The sequence below is a fragment of the Cynocephalus volans genome, chromosome 1, assembly GCF_027409185.1.
Source record: "Cynocephalus volans isolate mCynVol1 chromosome 1, mCynVol1.pri, whole genome shotgun sequence".
NCBI classification, from domain to species: domain Eukaryota; kingdom Metazoa; phylum Chordata; class Mammalia; order Dermoptera; family Cynocephalidae; genus Cynocephalus; species Cynocephalus volans.
Window position 1 is genome coordinate 134,183,700 of NC_084460.1, and position 27,404 is coordinate 134,211,103.

Sequence of the window (27,404 nt, forward strand, 5' to 3'; positions counted from 1 at the left end):
TGCCTATCCAGCCTGCTGTGATAAAGAGTTCTTAATGGAGAATGACAATAATATAGAACAGAAATTCATAAAGAAATGAAGAGTACAGAAAAAAAAGGAAGAAAGGTAGAATAAAATTTTCATTTTTCTTATTCTTAATTAATCTAAAAAGATAACTTTTGTTTAAAGTATTGGGTGATATAGCACATGTATAAATGAAATAACATCCATTTCATAAAGGATGAGAGAAAGAAATTAGAAATACTATAAAAGATATCTTCACTACTCATAAAGTGGTATACCCTTGTTAGAAGATGAATTTAGATTAGTTTAAATATACATTGCAAACTCTAAAGCAACCACTAAAAAAGGAAACAGAAGTATAATTAATATGCTAAGGAAAGAGATAAAATGGAATCATACAAAATATTCAATTAAAATCAGAAAAGGCAAGATGAAAGCAAAGAAGGTGTAAAAGTGTAACAAATAAAAAACAGTTACAAACTTGGTAGTTATTAATCCAACTGCACCAATAAGAACTATAAATGTCAATGGTATAAATAAACCAATTAAAAGACAGAAATTGCCAGAGTGGATAAATAAAAACATCTCAACCATATCTTACGTACAAAAACTTCATTTTAATATAAATAAATTCTGATACGTTAAAATTAAAGTGACTAGGAAAGATATGCCATAACAGCACTAATCAAAGGAAACATAAAATAGCTGTATTAATTATATATGAAGCAGATTTAAGAACTAGAAAAATTATCAGAGATAAAGAGGAGCATTATATAATGATAAGGAAGTCAGTTTTCAAGAAGATATAAGAAACCTTAACATGCATGCACCTAACAACAGAGCATCTAAATGCATGAGACAACAATAGATAGATTTGCAAAGAGAAGTAGAAAAATGCACTATTATAGCTGAAGACTTCAATACTCATTTTTATGTAATTAATAGATCAAGCAAGCATAAAATTAGTAAAGTTCAAGTTGACTTGAAGAATACTATCAATCAACTTGATCTAACTGACATTTACAGTATATTTCATCAAAAAACAGTAGAAGACACAGCCTTCTTGAGCTCAATGGAAATTCATCAAAATAAGTTACATTCTGAGTCATAGAACACACCTTAATAAATGTAAAAGAATAGAAATCATGCAAATATGCTCAGATTACAATGAAATTAAACTAGAAAGCAGTAATGAAATGATAGCTGGAAAATCTCTAAATATTTGGAGATAAAATAACACACTCTATATTAAAAATAGCTAAAAAAGTCTCAGAATAAAGTTTAGAGTTTTGTACTAAACAAAAATTAAAATATAACTTACCAAATTTGTTAGAACAGTGCAAATAGTGTGAAACTCAAAATCAATAATCTAAGCTCCCATCTATAGAAACTAAAGAAAGAAAAACTAGCAAGCATAAGAATAGCAGCAAAAATTTAATAAAAATTAGAGCAGAAAACAATAAAATTGAAAACAGGAAACAGATAGAGAAAATTAATAAAACCTAACCTGTCTTTTAAAAAAGTATTGATAAATTATTTTTTAAAGATAGAATTGATAAAACTAGACTAACCAAAACAAAAGAGAGAAGACACAAATTACAAATATTGGAAATGAAAGTGAAGTTATCACTACTGATCCTGTGGATATAAAAATACAGTAAGGAATATTGTGCACGACTCTATACCAACAAATATTACAACCTAAATGAAATAGACCAATTCCTTGAAAGACTCAAACTATCAAAATTCACACAAGGAGAAATAGATCATCTGAACAGGCCAATATCTATTAAAATATTGAATCAATAATTAACAACATTACAAAAATAGAGCACAGGCCCTTGTGTTTTTAATGGCAAATTCTATCAAGCATTTAGGGAAGAAATTATACTAATTCTCCACAACCACTTCCAGAAAGTAGAAGCAGAAGCAGCACTTCCTATCTCATTCTATTAAACATTATCTAAATACTAAAACTGGATTAGGACAACACAATTAAGGAAAATCACAAATCAATATCTTTCATGAACATATATATATGTGTGTGTGTGTGTGTATATATATATATATAATTTCTCAAGAAAATATTAACATACCATATGCAACAATATATACAAAGAATTATGCACCATGAGAAAGTGAGATTTATTCCAGGTATGCAAGGTAATTCAACATTTGAAAATTAATCAGTAAGGCCCACCATGTCAACTTGCTAAAGAACTAAAATCATGTGTTTATATAACCGAGAAAGAAAAAGCGGTGCATAGTAATTTCTAGCAAACTAGTAATGGAAGGAAAACTTTTCACTTGGTTGGGAATCTCTATAAAAAGCCTACAAATAATATCATACTTTCTGATGAGATAGTGCATAGTTTCCCCTAAGACTGGGAACAAGGCAAAGATATCCCCTTTCACCACTCAATCAACATGCTTGAAGTTCTAGATAATGCAGTAAGGTAAGAAAGTAACATAAAAGTATACAATTAAGAAGCAAGATAAAACTGCCTATGTTTGTGATGTGATTGTGTGTACAGAATATTCCCCCAAATTGCTTTTAACCCCCCCCACTTGGAACTAATAAGTGCATTTATAAAAGTCACAAGAATCATTGTTAACAAAGTCATTTTTTCCCTATTCCATCAGTGAACAATTGGAATTTGAGATTTTAAGGAACATAACTCTTACAACAGCACCCCAAAATGTATTATTTAGGTATAAATCTAACAAAATGTCTACAGAATCTATATGCAGAAAACTACAGAACTCTGAGGAAACACCTAAAATTTAAATAAACAGAGAGATATTCCACGTTCATATAATGGAAGACTCAATTTGTTAAGACATTGATGCTTCACAACTCGATCTATAAATTAACACAATCCCAACCAATAATCCATCAACACATCTGGGGATATTTACAAAGTCATTCTAAAGTTTATATGGAAAGGAAAAAGTTATAGAGTAGCCAGCACAGTACTGATGAAGAAGAACAAATTAGGAGGACTGGCACTAGCATACTGTAAAACTTACTATAAAGTTACAGTATTTAAGACAGCATGATAATAGCAAAAGAAAGATATATAAATCAATAGAATGGAATAAAGGGCCCAGAAATATATCCACACACATATAGTCAATTGATCTTTGACAAATGAGCAAGGCAATTAAACGGAGAAAGAATAATATTTCAACAAATGATGATGGAACCACTGGACCTCCATGTGCAAAAGCATAAAACTAGACTTCTACTTCACATGGTTCAGAAATATTAACTCAAACTACAGATGCAAAATGTAAAATGAACTCAAACTTCTAGAGACAATATGGGAAAAATCTAACCTTGGATATTTCACTGAGTTTTTGATACAACATCAAAACCTTTACTCATGAAAGAAAAATTGTTAAATTGGACTTTATTAAAATTAAAAACTTATGCACCACAGAAAGACAATTGTCTGTTAAGACAATGAAAAAAAGCCACAAACTGGGAGAAAAACCTTGCAAAACATGTATCAGATAAAGGACTTATATCCAAAATATAGAATGAACACTTAAAACTCAACAATAAGAAAACAAAAACCCAATTAAAAAATATATATCTCTGTACTGGCCTGCCACGCCCTACAAAAAAAAAAAAAAAGAAGTGTGCAAAACATCTAAACAGACATCTCACCAAAAAATACATACTAATGTCAAATAAGTACAGTTAAGGTGATTTTGAAAAAGAAAAAAAAAAAGCAATATTGGAGTAATTGAGCTATTCTTCCTCTCTCTCCCTTTATGTTTCACAAGTGTTATCTCCAATTTAACTATTACACTTAGTTCTAATTCTGCCTTGGGGTCTGCTTTCCAGAGGAACAAACCACAGTATAGAACTGTCATAAAAGCATACATGTTATTAAATACCAAATTCAGCATTCTAGATATCTCTGGAGTAGATATAGGAAAGATAATGTGATCAAGGAGGTATTTATAAGGAATTTTATGTCTATTTGTAATGTTTTGTTATTTAGGCTTGGTGTTGGTATTATCAGTATTTATGTTAACATTACATTATTTATTTATTTATTATGTTATTCTTAAAGTTTCTTTGTACATTTGAAATACTTTATAACTAAACATTTGAAAAAGAGTGAATTAAAAATAAATCTTCTATAACCTCTGGAAAATTATCTTTTTAAGTGGAATCAGAGGAACAGGTAGTTGCTAGAGGGATATGTGGCTATAAGAAGATTTTAATTAGTGAGTTAGGTAAGCAGATAGTTTTAAGGACAAGTGATTCAAAGCTTACTTATACAATTATATTTTATATGCCCTTGTGCAAATTATTTAAATTCTCTAAATCTCAATTTCCTCATATAAAAATGGAGATTAAAATATTTGCTACTTGTTCTTTGTGAGGTTACATAAAACACCTAGAGACCAGTGACTGCCACAATGACCAATCAATTAGCAAATACTATGTTAGTGTATTTTACTTTAGCGATTGGGAAATAATTCAGTAGAAGGCACTACCAAAGAGTTAAAACTTATTTTATATGTAATACACTCGAAGAAAAGAGTATCTAATTTTGTTTAATAATAGAAATCTAAGAATTTAAAAAATCTCTATCAGTCTACAAATATATAAAAGCATCCAAATAATTTTTCAGTAGTTGAGTGATGAGGGACTATATTACATCTCTTCATTTAGCTTCACAGAGAAAAGCTGAAATTACACTGCTCTCAATTTTCCATTGAAGGTAAATTCTAAGTTTTTAAGCATATGTGAATTGTAAGTGCTTTATGTTCATAGGCAGGATTCATTTATCAACTGCGTTTAAATTTCAAGTTTTGTGCATATTGTGTGTTTGGTTTAATTGCAGTTAATTTAGTATATTTGGGATGTAAAAATATTCATCACGTTATAAAAGATAGATCTTCAATATAATTTTTCAAAGATTTAAAAGTTTTTTTAATGTGTTTTTTTTGCTAGAATTTGTTTGGAAGAAATGAATTTAACCCAACTTGGGAACAATTTACCTAGGCAAGCAGTTTTTATATCTCCACAGATATATAAGTTGGTGCATCATTTTCACAGTTGCAGTTGTAGGAAGCAGTTTTTTACATTGCTTCAGTGCTGTCCTTTGGTGACATTAAGTCTTATTTGATTTATATAGTATAGTAATATTGAGAATACATTATAGAAAATATATATTATCTTTTCACATACATATTCTATTGGCCCAGTACATACTAAGATAAGCAGCATTATCAATTCTAAATTTTTGATAGGAATTATAAAAATATTTTTATATATTATAATTTTTTTATATTATAACAAAATTATAAAAAATATTACACATGACCTCAGTAGAAAAAAATATCTGATGCTCATGATTCCCTGAATAACTTACATAAATGCACTTTTAACCTCACAGAGAAATGCATGGGTTCAATAAGTTACTTTAGAAATAGGCTTATATTCATGGACTTTAACTTTCCTCACTAAACTGAACCAATATGTTTCCAATTTAATTTACTCTTCATTCTTTATGGGCAACACCAATGTAATAAACAGAAAAAAATTGTATCCATGTTAAAGATAACCCACCCTAATTGCGTTAAATAATTAGCAATATTTCATAATCGATATGAGTTAGGCACAGGATTTGTTTGGGGAATGCATATAGGTAAATTTTACTGGGAAAAAAAATACATCATTTAACATTGTAGAGGTAGCATTCGAAGACTTGCTGGATTTGCCTTTCAATACTATGGCAACAGTATCCCAGCAGGGTACTACAGGAGATAGCCATGTGACTAATCACAGTAGACTTCATGTCCTTTGGGTTGCAATACCAAAACTGACATTGTTTTATACCAAAGGGTTAGAGTTCTGACAAGCATATGTGAGGCTTTTCTGTTTCATCTCACACCTGCCTATACTATATCTCTATCTAGAACAGAAATATGTGACTGTTGTTTAAAAACTTAGGTTTAAGGAAGTGGAAAATAGAAATTAGCAGGTGTTTGGATATATATATCTCCAGACAAAAAATCTTGTGGCAAAATGTTTATTAAGAAATGTCTCAAAGATTGACTTTGGAATCCGTCCATAGTGTGGCTGAAAAAAAAAAAAAAAAAAAAAGTCATCTCACTGTTTGCTTTATGTGATACAATGAAAAATATTGACATGAATAGAAATAAATTCTAGAAATCAAAACACTCTAAGAAAAGGCCATCTAGATTACTGATAGGTTCTATTTCCTTTACAACATATTGTCACTTAAAAAGCAATAAAAGTTTATACATGAGATGAATGGGCAGTTAAGTTAAACGGCATTGGTTCAAAGCTTGAAAAAAAAGTGCAGAGCCTAAAATATACTATTTGATTAAGTATTGGCTCTTGCTACTTAGGAGTCTGCCAAAAAGGTTGAATCTTATCCAAAGCAGTCTATTACACTCTTTTACTGTTTTTCAACCCTTAAAGCAAGGGAGACATAAAATATACATGCATTGTATAAAAATTGAAAAGCAATTAATTTGGAACAAATGTCCGACTCATGTGATAAAATCAAATCCCTAAAAAAGAGTCTAGTGACAGCTCTTTGGTGTTATATTTTCCTCCCCAGGCATAAGACTGTTTTTAAATCTTTTGTTGAACATTTTGTTTTCAGACTCAGAAAAAAATTTCCTTTCAAACTTTGAACATTAAATTTACTTATGTTGTGTTCACATAATACATATCAAATTAACATCAAGATCTATAATCTAAGCTGCAAAACAGTAGTTTTGACTTTTTCAACAGAATTTCAAAAAATACACTTAAGTGTTCAAAGAAAGCAAAATTATATAAGTTTTTTAAATTTTCTTCATTTAGAGAGACAGTAAAATTTCAGTAAGGTTAATAAGTACTAAATTCTACTAGCCACTAAGGAGGTGCTTTATATATTATATAGTAAATTATAAGGCTATGTTCTTGACAACTAGATGTGGAATTTTTATTTTCTGTCAATCATGTTCTATCTAGTTGTGCATGCTTGTTTGGATTAATGTGATATTTTCTACTAGTTTAAAAATTACTTTAAATTTAAATACTTTGTACATTTCAAAATTATGTGGTTTAATCACTTTATACAGCAGACTTAGGTGATGTTATAATCAAACAAGGTTAACAATGTTAAGGTGAAAGTAATGTTACTGATTAAAAATAATTGTATTTAAAAATAATTTAGTTATTTTAGAATAATGAGAAGATAAATATAAGACAAAAGAACATTTAAAATACCCTTAGCATTCTTCTAGAGATAATTACTCTGAACACATTGATATAAATCTTTCCAGATACAAATGTGTTATTCGCTTAAATGTATTCATATAATTGAAATATAATATAGTGAGAGAATTTCAAATGGGATAATTAAAACTGCAAACATTATTTAAGGTCTTTGGGGTTTTTTTATGTTAAAATAATTTTGGTAAAATAGGTGTAGGGACTCTGATGACATTACAAACTCTTAGCACATTGAAGGTGCTTAATAAATTGTAGAGTATATACGGAGAATTAATATATATGTATGTATTTCTATGAAGGTACTCTAAAAAGTTCATGAATAGATTTGTATTATCTTTTAATTCTACCTTTCTATAAACTTTTTGAAGTACCTTCATACATATATTGATGGATTACACTTAATTTTGAGACAGAGGAGAGAAAAAAAGATGCATTGGGGACTGCATTTCAATTAGGGTGTTGGTTATTTCAAATTAATCTAACCTGAATATGAAAGAAATCTACCTCAAAACTATTTATCAAATAACAGTTAACTAATTGAGCACTCACTATGTCTGCACGCTATCAATCCTGTGCTTGAGATGATTATCATTATGATAATTTTAATTTTTTAGGAAAGGAATGCAAGGAGGGGAGAGAATAAAAACATCCAGGAACAAAAGAATTTAAGCTAGCAGTTGGCAACACATACCAAACATAGGAGTTTACCTTCTTGCCACTCTGCATTACTGACTCACAGTTACTGCTGGGGATTCTAGGTGCCGTTGATTGTGAATTGAATCAATTCCATCTCTGAGATAAATCTTGGACAGCCTGGAATTATCTATATTTAAAACTTTGCAACTGTTATTCTTACTTAAAAAGCCATGAAATGGTGAGATTTGGGTAATATTTCTTGTGGCATTGCACATTAATCAAAAGATTCCAGGTGCCAGCCAAACATTTTGGAATCATAGGATATTAAGACAAAATGAAAGCAATGACCAAAATTTCGATTTGCTGTATTAATGTGAATTACACTCCTCTTTTTTTTGAGAGGAAATGAGAAGTGGGAATGGTACAGTTGGTGGGTCCAGTTTAAAATGAAATAAAATATATTAGGCTTCCTAAAACATACATTAAAATATTGATTATGCAGTTGTCTTTTTTTTCCATTTATTTTATTGAAGAACTTCTAATACGCTAAACACAACAAATGCTATATACGCACCATCAGCTTCAGGAATAAACAATGAATGCAATTCACCACACAGGTGTTTTGTAGGTGCCAGGAAAATGAGGTCAAATTGGATTTAGCAAATGGTAGAGGAACTTGGTATGTTTGAACTCCATCACAATAATTCTCAGCAATAATGAAACTTTAAAATATACCATTAACAAGACACCACGACAATCTAATTAAATTGGGGGCTCTTTGTTAATGGTATCCTAGTGTTAATGGTTTTTTTTACACTTCCACAGTGTAAAAGCTTGCTCTACCAGGTGATTCTAAAGGGTTGACTTCCATGAGAAACTCTCTACACCCATGGAACAGTGTCATGAGGAACTCAGGTGTCTTGCATCCATTGGGTCCTTCTTCTCTGTTACTACCACCCAATATTCCAATGCCATAAACTAACAGTCTTTTGATCTCTACTGAGAGAAGCATTTTCATATTCATGCTAAAATGATGAAAATGTATGATATAATTCCTCTGAAAATATTCAGATAAAAATATCACCTATAGTCTTGCAACAGTGGTTTCTAAGTGACTCTTTACAGTGAATTAAAAATATAGATTTTCTGCTATTCAAGACATTCTGTTTCTCATTCAGATGATTCTCATGTGCAACCAGTTTGAGTTCTTAGAATTTTGAAATCAATATAACTTTTGTCTAATAAATTCTCATAAATTATATCAATTAATAAATATAGAATGTGGTATGTGGGTTTGCAGAGCAGTGTGGGGGATAGAAGGTCCAGAGTAATTTATTTCACCTTTCCATGTGTAAGATGATAAGCAGAGAAGTATCATTTGGCCCTGAGAGATGAAAAAAGGAGCGTTGCTTAATGGTTTCAAAATTTCTATGCCTAGAAACCCAGCTGAATTTTTCTTCATGTCTTTAGATTCTATGAATTGCATTCATTTTTTTTTACAGTCGTCATCTTATTATTTTCTTTCTGTACTTAAGTTTTATGATTTTCTCAGCTAAAGGAGCTACGAGATGACCATCAGAAGATTATTTACATTTTAATGGTTTTCCTTTATTAAGCTGTCAGCGTGTCTTGGCTTTGCTATTTTCTATTTTTCCAAGTTCCTTAAGGCCAGGTTCTCTGATGCCCCTAGGAACCTACTCAAGCCCATCCCAGTCAGTGCTCACAGAAATAGAACAAACAAGATTGGAATTGTTTTTCTCTGCCAGAGACCAGCTCCAGTCGAGTTATGGGTACCCGAAAAGGGAGAGGGAGGGTCGGTGAAAATAACAAACACAGACGGAGACCTCAATGCATCAATATGCACGTTGTCTCTCTGCGGGCTGTCAGCATGTTGCAGCTGGAGCCCAGTAGAGCATGAGACAATGCCTTTTATTTAGATTTTTCTCTGCAGGGGGGTTTTGGGTACTATTTTTATTGTATCAGCAAGCTTAAATCAATAGTCCAAAAAGCAGGGAGGAAACTTTTTTAGAGGTCAGCACGTCTTAGGTGATCAACTCGTGTTTCTTTTTCCTGGAATCAGGTTATCGGATTCAAACCATCCCTTCATTGTCTTGAAGTTATCTTGTGACCTTTTTCTGTTAGCAAGCTGTGGTTAATATCCACCCTGTTAACAGAGTGGGAGCCAAAGGTAAAAAGAACAGTGGATATTTGAGTAGCATTGTCATGCACATTTTAAGGTTATGCATTGGCTGTGGTCCTGTCATCTTGATCTAAATGTCAAAGTGTCATTGTGCACAGCACCATCCTTCACAAAACCAGTTACACTCTCTTATTTTTCTAAGATCTAATTTTACAGGTTTAATAATTTTACAGCATATATTTTTATCCCAAAATCTGATTCTTAATGATTTATTTAAAACTGGACATCGCCAAGTAAAGGGAATTCTACAGTTTCATTCCCATATACTTAATTTATCCCAATCACATAATTTCCCATTAATACCAACTATTCTCTTGCCATTAATATAATCTCCAGTAAATGATGTTTGCCAACTTACATTAGGCTGCAGCTCATATTTAGTCATGAGTGGTGCTTTTGGAACATACGTTGGTGTGGTAAATTTATCATAAGGGGAAAATTTTGAATTGTCCAATTTACTTGGATCCTCTGTGGGAGTGTTTATTTCAATGACCGTGTAATTATTTGCATTATTTTTATAATCTTTTGCGAATTCAAAGAACTGCCATGCTAACCAAAATATCGAAAGAGAGAATAAAAGCAGTACCACGAAGCTGAGGCAGGCAGCCCTTCTGGTTTCAGCAAGTGCTCGTAGCTGTGGCCTTGCCGACAGCTCTCCCTCCAGCAGCATTGCCAACTTGGAGAGGGCAGCCCATGCTGATTCCTTTAGGATCCTGCCATGGCGTGGACCGCGCCATTTCTCTCCCCCTCCCCTGCATTGCATTTTTTCTCTTCATGTACCTATAACCATAGCCATTTAGAACACACTCCTTCATAACTAAAATCTCAGATGCAGCTGGTGGCTTCCTGTCCTAGGTCTTCCTCTTGGCTAGCTCACAGGTTGTTTTTATCATTAGGTAATGCTTTTCAGAGCTAGTTGGCACTTTGACTGTTTATTCATCTGAACTTGGCTCTGCTTTTGGTTTTCTCATCTCATTTTTGGTCACCTGGCCCTATCCTTCAGCAGAGAGCAGAATCTGGTGCCTCACAATACCACAGATGTGAAAGGACTAGAGAACAACACTTTGCACTGCTGCCACCAGCAATGATGTTTTAATCAAGGCACTCTCCAATGAGGGAATAGACTTTCAGCTGGGATTCTAAGTAAAAAATATACTGTCCCTGTAGTGTGAATTCAAAATAACCTTCCAAACACCGCAGTTATCACAGAGTGTTGACCAAAGCAAAGTGAGCCATTATAGAAGTCAGTACTCAGATAGTAGGGGCAGAACTATAGCACCATGCAACCATTCCCACCACTGCTAAAGTCACCCATTTGCAGACTTTATAAGAGGAAAGCTTCTATATAAAGTCAATGATAAAGACTCAGAAACTGAAACTATCCTACAAAAAAGTGCAAAAATGAGCATAACAAACATTCTGAGTGTAGAAATAAGACTTTCAAGTTAATAGTAAGTATCCCTGAAAATGTAGGACGATTGCTTAAAAGTCTGAATAAGAAATCCAGAACTAATATGGTATGATCTCACTTACATGTGGAATCTAAAGTAGTCTGACTCATAGAAGCACATAGTAGAACGGTGGGTGCTAGGGTTTGGGGTGGGGGAGGGGAGAATGGGATGAGGTTGCTCAAAAGGTGCAAAGTTTCAGTTACGCAAGATGAATAAACTCTGGCAACTAAAGTTAACAATACTATATTGCATATTTGAGATTTGCTGAGAGGGTAGATCTTAAATTTCTTACCCGTCCCCCCCCAACAAACATACACACACACAAAAGTAACCGTGTGAGGTAATGGAAATGTTAATTAGCTTGATTGTGTGGATCACTTCACAATGTATACATATAACAAAACATCAAACTGTAAACCTTAAATATACACAACTTCCATTAGTCAATTATACTCCAATAAAACTGAAAAAGCAGGAAAAAAAAAAAAAAAAGAAATCCGTAACAGAAGTAATTCTCTTGATCTCACTGGAGTTAGCTCATCTTGAATATAAAAATAGAAACTAACCAACCTGCTAATTACCCTTTCTGGTAATTATATAAACCGTGTAACTGTACAGGATCAGCCTCACTTCTTCCTACCAAAAGCCTTTGCTATTTTCAGTAAGTCTTGGGTAAGAACAAACACAAACAGAAAACAACAACAGATAAAAAATGGCTAGTCTTGTTACAGCTAAAAACCTAGATGGGGTGTATCATATTCATGATTCTAATGGTCAGAGTACAAAAATAGATCTAGAAGTAGCTCTGTTTCATAAAAGTTTGGTAGTCGAAATTGTGGAAATACATGAGCACTCCTTTCTGATTTCTGAAAGATCCCTAAATGGAGTCAATTTGACGGCTGCAAATGGAACGTAATAAGAATCCACCGAGTCGCTGTTGCACAAGAGCCCCTGGAGACAGGCTGCTGTGGAGTTTGACACAGTTCTAATTTGGTTTTCTTTCAAAAGAGGTATTTCCATCTTTTCTTCAAATAATTGAGCAAAGCAATTATGCAGCCTCTAGAAAAGCGTTAAATGTGTCCATCCACAGAGGACACTATAAAATATTTTCTCATCATTCCATAGTTTATTGATTTTAGAAAACAGTTGATTTCTCTTTAAATGACTCATTTTTCAATACACAAAACAGCCTGATTAACCACTTCTTAAGTATAAATTTAAAGAAATAGCTTGCCCCTTCTAGCAATGTATCAGTAATTTTGTCACTTTTCTTATTTATTCTAAGGCATTATTTTAAACATTGATAGTTTATTGTTTAAACATCGCTATACACCCCAATTGCTAATTGATGAATTACAGTAATCTCCAAAGACTTTCTAATTGAGATTGTGAAAAGCGCATCCTTATCTCAAACGATGGTCAAATGACAGTGATGAATAAATTGGGAAAGAGGGCCATCCATCAAATGAGCAGTGGCTATAGAGAGTTTGAGAGCTTGATATCCTAAAAATTGAACACAAATTAAAAGAGGTGTGGCTTAGGTAAAACAACAGCAGCAATATTCAAAGCGACAAATAAAATGGGGGCATTAACAGTTGAAATCATGAGTGAAAATCCAGAGGAAGCATAAAAATTCTCAGAAAAGGAAGGCTGCTGTGGTCAGTGTCAAGAGTCATTATAAGTCATCTAGAGATGATTTAAAGTACACAGGAGGATATACATAGACTATATGCAAATGCTACATCATTTTATATCAGGAAATTGAGCATCTGCAGATTTCGGTATCCAAGGGAGGTCCTGGAACCACTTCCCACAGTTGCCAAGGAATGAGTGTGCACTGCTGCCACAATCTTGTGTGACTGTGGTTGAGTCCCAATGATCTAGCTGCAGCTCTGTACAAGAGCAGGCTTAACATTCCAATGAAGTAGACAGTTCCATTGTCAATCATCCTGTGATAATTCTGGCATTGCCCACCTTTCCCCAAGGAGAGTGGGGAAGAGGACTCAGGAGGCAGGATTTATATCTGGGTAAGAAAAATTGTCTTCTCTCTTGAAGAAATTTATGAATATTGGTCATTATTGCTTTAAAATTCTCTAACATAAGGATTATAAAAGTACTAGAATTTGAATTTATATTTTTAAGTAAAAAAAAAACCCTTTATGTAAAAACTATACTTAAGAAAATTTCTTAAAAGTAGCCTATTTGACACTTTATTATTTTCTCTCCCTGTATTGCCCAAAGTGTTAGTTTATGTTATGATCATTAACAATGTAAGATCCATAAAATACTATGTTTTGTATTTTTTGTAACCATAATTTCTGGAGATGAAGAACACACACAAAAGAATAACTAATAAGAAAAAGGATATATGAGAGTACTTCAAAAAAATTGTTTAAAAAAAGAATTAAAAGATAATACAAAAGTTTCCATGAAATTTTTGAAGAACTCTCATGTACGTGTATGCATATATATATACACATGTAGTTATTAATTTTAAAAAATAATATGCAAATATACACTAATAATTATTTGAAATCTACTAACATCTTATTTTCTATAAAATACATGTTTAATTGGCTGAGGTAATTAGGTCATAAGGGTCTAGCCTTTATGATAGGATTAATTCTCTTATTAAAAAAGGAAGAGAACAGAGGAGAATGACATTATCAAGATGGCAGAATAGACAATTCCCAGCATTGCTCGTCCACACAAGTAATGAATTTGCAACTGTTAAAAAGTGAAGACTGCCAACCTGGGACCACTGGAGCTAGGGGAAGAGACCTGCAGAGTTTGTAGATTGAGAGGCTATGGTGAGAGGATGTAGAGATGGGACCTACCTTTCTGAGCCCTGGTAGCTTCAAAGCCACCCCGATATGAAGGCAGGGAGTAGCTACCACACAAAGATTAAAGCCAGAAAAAGCTTCAGAGGCACTCTTTGCATAAACCTGCTTGGAGTTTGCTGAGAAGAGGAGGTCTTTGGGGTGCACCATACCAACCTACAGGCCATAAAGACCACTGACGGCATTCCCCTGAGCCCACATCGGAGTAAGCAGCCACAGCTGACTGGAGAAAGGAGCCACCCAGAGGCCAGTGAGTTATCCTGAGGGATGCATACACGACCTGTCCCACAGAAACGGTTGGAGTACAGGCGAAAGACTGCCCTGCCAGGAGAACATTGGGCACAGTGTGGGCAGCCAGTCATAGTGGAAATCAGACAGGGGGATAGAACTGCATGGAGTGCAACCTGCAAGAAAAACTCAGTCCTGGTTAGGAATTGCCATACAGCCCAGATCCAGAAGTGCTTAACAATCAGCACAAAAAGCCTTCCCCAGAGAATCAGCAGCAAAGCAGCAATTTGGCTCAAGCACAGAGACCAAGTTCTGGTTCCTATAGGAAGTCTCCCCAAAAACTAACCACAGGGCAGCATATTACTTTCAGTACAAAGTCTAAGTGGTGGTGATAACTATTAATCCACCACAGAACAGAAACAAACAAACAAACAAAATAAAAATAAAACAAAATCAAAAAACCCCTCAGACCAGAGACAAAGCTCTGATATTAAGCAGCAAAAAACACCTATAAAACCTCGAAGAGGGAGCAGTCTCCTCAAATGCCCAGGCATCGAAGTAAAGGCAGAAAGATCAAGAAAGAACAGATAAATATGCTGCCACGAAACAAACAAACAAAACACCCACGATGGATACAGAGGAACAGCAGATCTATGAAATAACGGAGAATTCAGAATAAGCTTCTTGAGGATGTTCAGGGAGTCACAAGAAAATACAGATGGAAAATTAAATGATGTCTAAAAAAAAAAAATACAGGAGCAGAACAAGAAATGTGACAAAGGGATAGAATCAATTAAAAAAAAATAAAAATTCTAGAAATAAAGAATACATAATCTGAATTAAATAACTCCATAGAAAGCTCTAACAGCAGACTTGATCAAACAGGAAATCAGTGTGCTCAAAAATAAAGCACAAAATTATCTAATCAGAGGAGCAAAAAGAAAAAGAATAAGAAAAAATGAAACAAAAGCAGCAAATATGGGACTTCCTCAAGCAAAATAACCTCTACATCATTGGCATACCCAAAGGAGAGGAAAAAGAAAAGATGAGAAAAGTGTATTTAAGAAAATAATGGCTGAAAATTTTCCAAATATGGAGAAAGATGACAGCATCCAGGAACAGGAATCTCAGAGGTTGCCAATCAAATTTAATCCAAGGATGAATACCCAAGGCACATTATAATATAATTACAAAAAATGAAAGACAAAGAAAGGATACTGAAAGCAGCAAGAGAAAAGAAACACATAACATTCAAAGGAGCCTTAATACGTCTTTAAGCAAATTTCTCAGTAAAAACCCTACAGGCCAGAAGAGAATGGGATGATATATTCAGAGTGCCAAAGGGAAATGACTGTCAGCCGAGAACCCTGTATCTGGCAAACTTAACTTTCAAATATGAAGGAGAAATAAAGTCTTTCCCGGAAAAACAAAAGCTAAGAGAATTCACCAACCCTAGAACTGCCTTATAAGAAATGCTAAAGGGAATTCTTCAATCTGAAAGAAGACAACACTGAGGAGTAGAAAGAAAACACTTGAAGGTACATAACTCATTAGTAGAGTAAGTTCACAGACAACCTCAGAATACTCCAGTGCCATAAGGGTGGTGAATAAACTGCTTACATTCTTACTATGAAAACTAAAGGACAAGCCTAATAAGACATGAACATATAAAACAACCATACAAGAGACAGGCAGTATTACAAGATGTGACTGGATCCTGTCAAAAAGTGGAAATGTGGAGGGGAGGGCGGATGATCCCAAAGCACAGAACTGACTTTGTTTCTTTCATTTTTGCAGATATCAAAGTTAAGTTCTTGTTAGCATAAAGTAATTTGTTATAACTATAATATGTTTTCTGTAAGCTTCATGGTAACCATAATACAAATACTTCAAAGAGACATACTAAAAATAAATAGCAAGAAATCAAAATACACTACTAGAGAAAACCACTTAATCACAAAGGAAGAGAGTAAGACTGGAAAAAAAGGATGTACAATACAACCAGAAAAAAAATAGCAAAATGGCAATAATGAGTCCCTATGTATCAATAATAGCCCTATATATAAATGGATTAAATGCCCCAATTTTGTAACTGAATGGTTTATAAAACAAGAACCAACAATATGCTTCCTACAAGGAATTCACTTAACCAATAAAGACACACTGGCTGAAAATGAAGAGATGGAAGAAGTTATTTCATGCAAGTGGAAACTAAAAGAAAAAGCAGGATACAGCTATATTTATAGAAGATAAAGTAGACTTCAATCCAAGGAAAGTAAAAATATATAAGGAAGGTGATTATGTAATGATAAAGGGATCAATTCAACAGAGGATATATAACAATTCTAAATATATATACACACCCAACTCCAGAGCACCCAGTTCTATAAAGCAATTACTATTGGACCTAATGGAAGAGACAGACTCCTACATGAAAATAGTTGGGGAATTTAACACTTTCAGAAAAGGTCAAACCATCCAGACAGAAAATTAACCAGAAAACATCAGAATTAATCTCTACTATTGTCCGAATTGACGTAACAGACATTTATAGAGCATTTCATGTAACAGCTAGAGAATACACACTCTTTTCAGCACTGCATGGAACATTCTCTAGAATAAACCATATGCTAGGACACAAGTCTCAACAAATTTTTTTAAAAAATGAAATTATATTAAGTACTTTCTCTGACCTCAATGGAATAAAACTAGAAATCAACAGCAAAAGGGACACTAGAAACTGTATGAACACATAGAAATTAAGTAATATCCTCCTAAACAAAAATGAATCAAAAAAGAAATCAAGAAGTAAATTTTAAAAATTCCTAGAGACAAAAGAAAATGAAAACACATTTACCAGAACCTATGGGACACAACAAATGCAGCTCTAAGAAGGGAGTCTATAGCAATAAATGCCTGCATCAAAAAGGGAGATCTAAATAAACAACCTAATGTTACACCTCAAGCAGCCTGAAAAACAAGAACAAATCAAACCCAAAATTTGTAGGAGAGAAATAACAAAGATTAGAACAGAAATAAATCAATTAGAGATTTATAAAACAATGTAAAAGATTGATGAAACCAAGGGTTGTTTTTTTCAAAAGATAAACAAAATCATAAACCTCTAGCTACACTAGTGAAGGAAAAAGAAGAGAAGACTCAAACAAATAAAATCAGAAATGAAAAAGGAGATATGATAACTGATACATGGAAATACAAAGGATCGTAAGAGACTATTATGAACAACTATATGTGAACAAACTGGAAAATCTAGAAGATATGGATAAATTCCTGGACACATACAACCCTACCAAAGTTGAATCATAAAGAACTAGAAAACTTAGACCAATAATGAGTAATGAGATTGAAGCAGTAATAAAAAGTCTTCTAACAAAGAAAACCCCAGGACCAGACAGCTTCATCACTGAATTCTACTAAACATTTAAAGAACTAATACCAATTCTTCTCAAACTCTTCCAAAACATTGAAGAGGAGGGAATGCTTCCAAACCATTCTATGAGGCCAGCATTGCCCTCATACCAAAACCAGAAAAAGACACAAGAAAAAAAAGAAAACTACAGACAAATATACCTAATGAATGCAGACAAGAAGATCCTCAAGAAAATACTAGTGAACAGAATCCAACAACACATTAAAAAGATCATACACCATGATCAAGTGGGACTCATCCTAGGGATGCAAGGATGGATCAACACATGCAAATCAATAAACGTGATACATCTCATCAACAGAATAAAGGGAAAAGAAAACATGGTCATTTCAGTAGATGTAGAAAAAGTATTTGATAAAATTCTCACCCCTTCATGATAAAAACTCTCAATAAACTAGGTATAAAAGAAATGCAGCCCAACACAGTAGAGACCATATAAAACTAACCCACAGTTAATATCTAACTGAATGGACAAAAATAGGAGTCTTTTCCTCTAGGATCTGGAATAAGATCACTTTCCCCACTCTTACTCAACATAGTACTGGAAGTTCTAGCCAGCACAAAAAGGCAAGAGAAAGCAAATAAAGAACATCTAAATCAGAAAAGAGGAGGTCAAACTATCCTCATTTTCAGATGGCATGATCATATAATTGAAAACCCTAAAGACTCCACCAAAATATTATTAGAATTAATAAATTAATTCAGTATAGTGGCAGGATACAAATCAATAGACAAAAATAAAGTCTTCCTATATGCCAATAACATAATAGCCAAAGAAGAAATCAAAAATTAATCCCATTCACAATGGCTACCAAAAAAATGAAATACCTATGAGTAAATTTAACAAATGAGGTGAAAGACCTCTACAATGAAAATTGTAAATCATTTCTGCAAAAAATTGAAGAGGACACAAATTAATGGAAAAATATCTCATGTTCATGGGTCAGAATAATTAACATCATCAAAATCTCCATTTTACCCAAAGCAATCTACACATTTAATGCAGTGCCTGTCAATATGCCAATGACATCCTGCAAAGAAATAGAAAAAAAAAATCTTAAAATGTGTATGCATCCACAAAAGACCTCATATAGCTAAAGCAAGCTGGAACAAAAAGAACAAAGTTGGAAGCAAAACACTTTCAGACATCAATATGTACTATAAAGCTGTAGTAATCCAAACAGTATGGTACTGGCATAAAAACAAACAAATTGACCAATGAAAGAGAATAGAGAGCCCTGAAATAAACTCATACATTTGTAGCCAACTGATTTTCCACAACTGTGCCAACAGTATACAATGGAGAAAAGACATCATCTTCAACAAATGATGCTGGGAAAATTGGATATCCATATGAAGAAGATTGAAACTAGATCCCTATCTTTCACCATACACAAAAATCAACTCAAAATGCATCAAAGACCTAAATTTAAGACCTGAAACTATGAAACTACTAGAAGAAAGTATAAGAGAAATGTTACATGAAATGGGAGTGGGCAGTGCTTTTTTGAGTGAGACTACAAAGGCACAGGCAGCTAAAGCAAAATTAGATAAATGGGACTTCATCAAACTAAAATGCTTCTGCACAGCAAGGCACACTGTCAACAAAGTGAAGAGACAATTTACATAATTGGAGAAAGTGTTTGCAAAGTATACATTGGACAAGGGGCTAATTTCCAGAATATATGAAAAATTTAGACAACCTTACAGCAAAAAAATCAAATAAACCAATTAAAAATGGACAAAAGACCTGAATAGACATTTCTCAAAAGAAGGCATACAAGTGGCCAGCAAGCACATGGAAAAATGCTCAACCTCACTAATCATTCAGGAAATGCAACTTAAAACCACAATGAGATACCATCTCACTCCAGTTAGAATGACTATTATCAACAAGAAAAAAATAAATGCTGATGAGGATGGGGAGAAAAAGGAACTCTCCTGTATTGCTGGTAAGAGTGTAGATTGATATAGCCACTGTGGAAAACAGTATGAAGATTCCTTAGAGAACTACAAATAGGTCTACCCTATGACCCAACTATGCCACTACTGGGTATATACCCAAATGAAATGAAACAGTATATCAAAAAGACATCTACACTCCCATGTTCATCACAGCACAATTCACCATAGCCAAGAGATGGAATCAAGCTAAATGCCCATCAATAGATGAGTGGATTAAAAAAATCTGTGGTATATATATATATATATATACACACATACATATACATACACACACACACACACACATACACACACACACAATGGAATAATACTCAGCTACATATACATATAGATAGGGAAATAGATATATAGATATACTATCATTTGTAGCAACATGGATGGAATTGGAAGCTATCACATTAAGTGAAGTAAGTTGGGTACAAAAAGACAAATACAACTTGATATAATTCGGAGGTAAAATCTAAAAAAATAAAAGTGGTTCTCATAGACATACAGAGTAAGATAATGGCTACCAGATGCCTGGGATGTGGGAGTGGGAGAAGTGGTGGACTAATTGGTACAGAATTATGCTATGTACCCTAAGTGAATCAATGCACAGTATATGCATGTATTGAAACAACATACTGTAAACCACAAATATGTACAAATAAATGTTAAAATATTCTGAATGACAAATTTTTTAAGAAAAAGAAACATGAGATCTTTCTCTCTCCATGGCATGAGTATACAATGAGAATATGGCCATAGGCAAACCAGGAAGAGCGCCCATCCATACCAGGCAGCAAATCTACCAGTGTCTTGATCTTGGACTTCCCAGCCTCCAGAACTGTGGAAAATAACTGTTTGTTGTTTAAGCCACCCAATCTATGTAACTTGTTATAGCAGCCCAATTTGACTAATAAAGTCACGTGCTGCATAATGTTTTGGTCAAAGATGGAATGCATATACAACAGTGGCCCCATAAGATTATAATGGCCATATTATATAGCCTAGGTGTGTTGTAGGCTATGCCATCTGTCTGTGTAGGTACACTCTGTCATGTTCACAAAAGGGTGAAATTGCCAAACAGTACATTTCTCAGAATGTATCTCCATTGCTAAACAATGCATGCCTGTCCATAAGATTAAAAAGAAAAAAAATTATCAACAGATGCATGAATGCAAGTACATAAAAACACTGAACATAAAAATAAATAGCATAACAAAGGATTAATCTGTACAATGAAGTAAAATATATTCTTATACTTCACTGCTTTAATAATAGAATTTTTTTCACTTACTATATATTACATAAATATTAGAAAACCAACATCTCAATAGATGTAGAAAAGGTTTTTCAAATGTAATTTGACATCATTCTTAATCAAAACCATCTAGCAATCTAAAAATAAAAAAATAATTTGAAATAGGAAAAATAAAACATTTTCAGAATGCAGCAGAGACTCACCACTTGTAGCACAGGTTCAGGCATACTACAGGGCCTTAGCAAAGACTGAATGTTGTAAAAAACAAAATGTATCAGACAATTAAGGAGATAGTTTATTCAGGAAATTACAGTAGGGAAACATTCATTAAGAAAGAATGTCTCAAAGAAAAGGAAGGGACTTGGGATTAAGTAGACACAAGTAGACAAATGATTCCTATGTGAGTCTTACGGGTATAAGAACAAAGGTTGGAGATAGTTCTTATCTGGGACATTCAGGAAAGGTAAGAGTGGGTTTCAGAACATGCAAAAGCAGGGTGATCCTTTTGATTACATGTTTCCTGGAACATGAAAGAGTACGGGAATTTCTTAACCACTGATATTTTTTGAGAGCACAGATAAAGTTCAACAGTGTCAATGTCTTACCAGGAACGTCACATGACCATGCGATTGAAGTTGTCCGTAATGAACTTAGCATTATCAGATCCACCAAATTGTGTAGTGAGATAGGCACAGTAGCCATTTTATAATGCAAATGGTATATTTTGGTTTGGGCACAATAAGCTCCAGAAACCATAAGTAAATTATATACACAGGAGGTTCAAACTCTCATATTACCTAGTTCTGCTGTACCTATGATTTTTTCAAGTCAAACTATGATCTTATGAAGAAATTCATATGATCAACAGACAAAGAAAGAAAAAACATCAGGACTGGTTATTATACAGGTGCACTATGTCATTCTAGCTGTTGTAACTGTCATTACAGACATATTTAGGGGTTGCCTTAATGATAGTCACAAGAGAATAGTCTCTCAGTAGGAAGATTTGATGACCACATGGAAAATAGTGGTATCACGAACTCCTCAGAAGGAGGGAATGACTTTTATTGATTAAGGCCCTGGAAGGAACAAGATTTGAAGATTAGAGACAAGAAGCTCTGGAGAAAAGATGTATTGATAGATAAATGAGAAAGGCCACAGAGCATGTTGCTAGTAGCAAGTATGTACTGCAGAAGAAGTTTTAAAAATACTCCAGATAGATAGGATGACCATTATATGGATGTAAGCTCATTCCTCCTCAGTCACCTGGTGCTGGTGCAGTGGACAGAACAACCATGGAGGCAGAGGTGGAGGATATATATGGACCCAACACCATTAGCTCTCTCTTATCTCAGATCCCTGATTTGTTAATGACACCTCCAAATGACCAACTTCTCACCCAATGAACTGATGCTGAGCAAGTGATAGAACATCATTCCTTAAAGACACTAATTTTCTTGGTGGCAATTAAATGATATTAGATGATTTCTTAGAAGGAACAGTGATTTGTTCATTGTTTGAATTCTGTCTCACTATGGATGTGAGCACTACTAATTGAGGACTTATGGAATAGATGATCTATTAACATGGTATTCCACACAATATTGCTGCAACATATTGCACACATTTTAAAGAAAATAAAGGGCAATAATGGGTGCACAGCTATGGACACACAAGTTTTATCATACAACCTATTTATTAATCAAAAGCAGTTGACCAGATTGCACAAAGGAATGGTCTGTTAAAGTCTCAGGTAGTACATCGGATTACTCTCTGGATTAGAGCACTGTCTTCCAGGACTCAGTATACATGTTGAACTAACAACTGATGTATGGTACTTGGTCCTTTATAGATTGAATACACGAACCTGAGAACCAGAAGGGGAAAATAAGATTGGCTCTTTTCCTTTTATTTTCCATGAACCAATTACAGAATTTGATCTTCCATTCTTGGTTAGAAGTGGTAGTTTTCAGCAGGAGCAATTCAGCTAGGATACATAGTAAGGACCCCAGCCCCGCCCCGAACTCAAAGCTGCACCTACCTGCTGGCCTCTCTGGTCTCTTCGTGCCACTGATACTAATTGTATGAGCGGGGGGGGGGGGGGGGGGGGGGGGGGGCAATTGCTTCTAGTCATCATCCGGAGCTAGGGTTGCTCTTATGCAATGAGAGAAGGTAGGATTATGCCTGGAATACAGGGATTCACCCTGTAATAATGGTAAACAGCCCAAGAGAGCAGGGCAATTAAAGATTCAAATCCTTCGGGATGACGATCTAGGGATAGGTCACACCAGTAGGCATAAACACAACCCAGGCCAGCTGTGGTGCTGGACTAAGGTGAAGGCAACATAGAATGTGTGATGTAGAAAAAAAGTGATGAATATCTATGATAATTTTAGGACCAGCTGCAGCAATAGGGACTATTCTGTTCACTTCACCTCTCTTTCCAGCTATCACTGTGGTGGCAACACTGATGCACTTTCTGCTGGAATACAATTTTTCTAGATTTTTACATGGTTCATTCCCATACCCCATTCAAGTCTGCTCAAATGTTGCCTCCTTAATGGTGCTTCCTGATTATTTTAAATTACAATTTTTTCCCACTGTCCAGTCCTTCCATTCCCTCTGTCCCTGCTCCACATCACACTTAGCAATTTCAAATGAAACCATTTATGTATTTATAAATGTAGGCATTAATTTCTTATTAATATATTTTCTGTTTCCTGTCTCTCTCCTCAAATGTAAAATTTACAATGTCAGGAATTTCTGTTTTTTTCACTATTGTATTCTCATCACTTTGAAGTATGCCTGGCTCATATTTAATAAATATTTATCAAACGAATTAGTTTCCTTCCTTTTTTGAATGGTTACACCTGAATATACGTCTTTGACCTACACATCCAAATTTATCTCTGGTTCCCTACTTTCACATTACATTCAGGCCAGGGGTAACCTTGTGTATGAGCAAAGTTGGCAGGATGTCTATGGCTTAATTTTAAAGGGGAAGTAAAGACTCTTTTCTCATATGCCAGAGCATACCTCCTTTGGCTTGATCACTGATATTTCAAATTCTTTACAGGGATTATTGATAAGCTTAAAATATTAATAATCTTAGGAAGAAGGTATTTATGCAAATCTATTCACACTGTAGTGAAAGGGCTTATATTAGGTAAAACAAAAAGTGGAAAGCATAGGGACTCTGAGTGACAGAGGCTGCTCAGAGTGAGAAAGAGAAAAACAGTGAGAAAGAATGTTTAAAAAGTGAGGGCTGGATATTAAAAGAACAAATATTAATTTAAATTTTTTTAGCAAAGCTATGTGTCTTTCTCAAGCTTACCACTCTTGCCAAAATTTCAGTACTTCTTATCTGTACTGCTGCACCTTCATCTAAAATTCGTTCCTTTGTCCAACTTCCCAGTTTCAGTCGATGAACTACCGTTTTTCTAGAAAATTGTTTAGATATCAATTCTTTGTCCATCATTTACAATCAGTCATCTTGTTTTGTTAATTCTTACTTCAGGATGGCTTTAACAGTGACATCAATGGTGCAGACTGTACCTGCCCTGCCATTTACCTTATAGAGCCTGTTTTAAACAAAATGGATTATTCCTTGCTTAGTTCTAATCCATGGGTTTCTTAACATTTCACTCATGGTGGCTCCTCCATAAGAATGTCTATAAATTAATATTTATCAATACACATCCACCTCAAATGTCATCTCCCACTTTAATAAACATCAAAGTGATGACATTTCTTCCTTCCTTAAACTTCCTCCCTCAAACTATCTAATTGTATCATATGTCTTGACTCACTCCACGTATGTAATCATCTGTTAATGTTATTTGTGCACTTGCCCCCACTCACCATTATTTGATAAGCTTCTACGTGGCTGGGACTATTCTTTAGATCCCTAACAATGCTTAGAAGCATCTGTCGAATAGGAATGAGTAATACCATTTCTTGAATTATGGAGGTGTAATTTAACTTCCACCTACTTGCTGAAAGAATCTCTGCCTCTCGTTGATTCCATGTTTCCTCTAGGATAAATTTCATACCTCTCATCACATCCTCAGGTTCACTGACCCTTACTAATTTGCCCCACTTAACTAGTCCAAGCTAATCTTCTACTACCACTACATAATGCTCCTTACTCTAATTACTTGAATATTCAAATAGTTGTTTCATTCACCACTATAGAGACAGAATGATGTATGAAAAGAACATAAGGATCTGAAACAAAAATGTTAAGTGAAAACAAAGTAGTTCTCTCTGCCTGTCAGAGTCTTTATGATCTTGTCTCTGCCTTTATCTTTTTCTTTCTTAATTGTCATTCTCTTGTATGGAATAGGCCACCTATCCAACAGCCATCTATGCATTCTTCCAGCTACAGGATGTGCCATATATTCACTACAGTCTTTACTGTAGTTATTCTTCCTAAAGAAAATTTGATTAGTGTAGCCCAGGACAAAGACTATCTTTCCAGTAACTGGAGGGGTCCTTGGTACAATCATCTGTCACTGGGGTAAGTTGTCATGGAGGTGAGAGTGCAAATCCATTCCAAAAACAGGATTGTGGACAAAGAAGGAAACACCAAATATTGACTACTTCATTTTTTATTTCATTTTTCTTGCAAACAAATTGTAACCAGTAAATAATTTATGCAAAAACTTATGGTTTTCATTAGGCTTTTTGAAAATAACTGTAGGACCTCATTATGACTTGAGTAGCCCCATATAACTAGAACCCTGATTATAGAATCATTGATATTAATGCTCATTTGGAAACTTTATCAGTGTATGTCCTTTGTGAAACAGACATCAAGATGAAATTAGTCATGCAAAATATTTTTTGGATAAAATACCTGTAAATAGTAAAGGAAGAAGGAGCAGAAGGAATGAAAGGGGCCATCAGACCTCAATGTAGGTTTGACACCTGCAAAAGGAAAGAAGGAGAAGGAAAGAATGGGTAAGAAGAAACTCAGACTGTAGTTAAGTTCTGAGAAAGCCTTGACCTGACCGATGGGGAACCCCAGAGTGAAATTCACCCATTAGATGAGTAACACATGAGGTAATAGTGGAGTGGAGTAGCTCCATCACACACAGCCATAAGGGAGATGGAGCCTGAGGAGAGAATAGCCTTAGCATGAACATTGCAGGGCAAGCTGTAAGTTAACTGTGCTTTCAGCAAGGTCTCTCAGGAAAGATCTGAGCAGTGCACTCCCATGGCTGCCTCAGCCACTGACACATAGTATTCTCTGTAATATCGTCTTTCCAACAGAATGTAAGCCTCACAAAATCAAGTAACACATATCTTTGTTATTTTCTGAATATGCCTCAACCAATGTGGGGACAGAGCATGCTCGTGACTGTACTTGTTATAAGGTTATATTTAAGAGATGATTTAATATGGCAGAGGGTGTTTTCCTCACTGTTAAAATAATTTGTTTATTTTTAAAATTAACAGACCTAAAAACTTTCAGATTCATTAAAATATTTAATTCCTACTTTGATACATACAAGTAATAAAAATATTCAGCATGCCATATGTCCTTTTCAACAACCTGGTATTCTAGGTTAATTATAGTATTATAATTTCACTTTTTATAGTATCTTTTATCATTTATTTCTTTGCATGCAAGCTACAATATTGAGATATAGTGTTTCATTTCAGATTTACAGATGAGATATTAGGCCAGATAAAATGAGGACAGGTAAGGGCTTTTTCAAGGTCAGAAAATATATGAATGAAAAAATTGAAATTAGGATTAATAGCTGATGAAAGTTTTCATTTGTTCCTCTCATTGATTTACATTACCTTTGTTTCTCTAGCTCTCTCTTTTGAAACAAAACTTGTCTGTATCTCTGTACAGGAAATATTTAAAGGTCAAGAACACTAAGGAGTGGATGCTCAGTGAATGTCTACTGTTCACCTTCAGGGAATCAGGTTCTCCCAGATGGGAAAAAGGACCCTTTGAAAATAATGGAGTTCCAGAACTATCCGTATAATTACTATCATTTACTTATTTGTTTCCAAACATGCTGCTAAGCAATTTATAAACATTATTGCATTCTTAAAATTACCTTATTCCTATTTTATAGTTGAGAAAACTGCGCT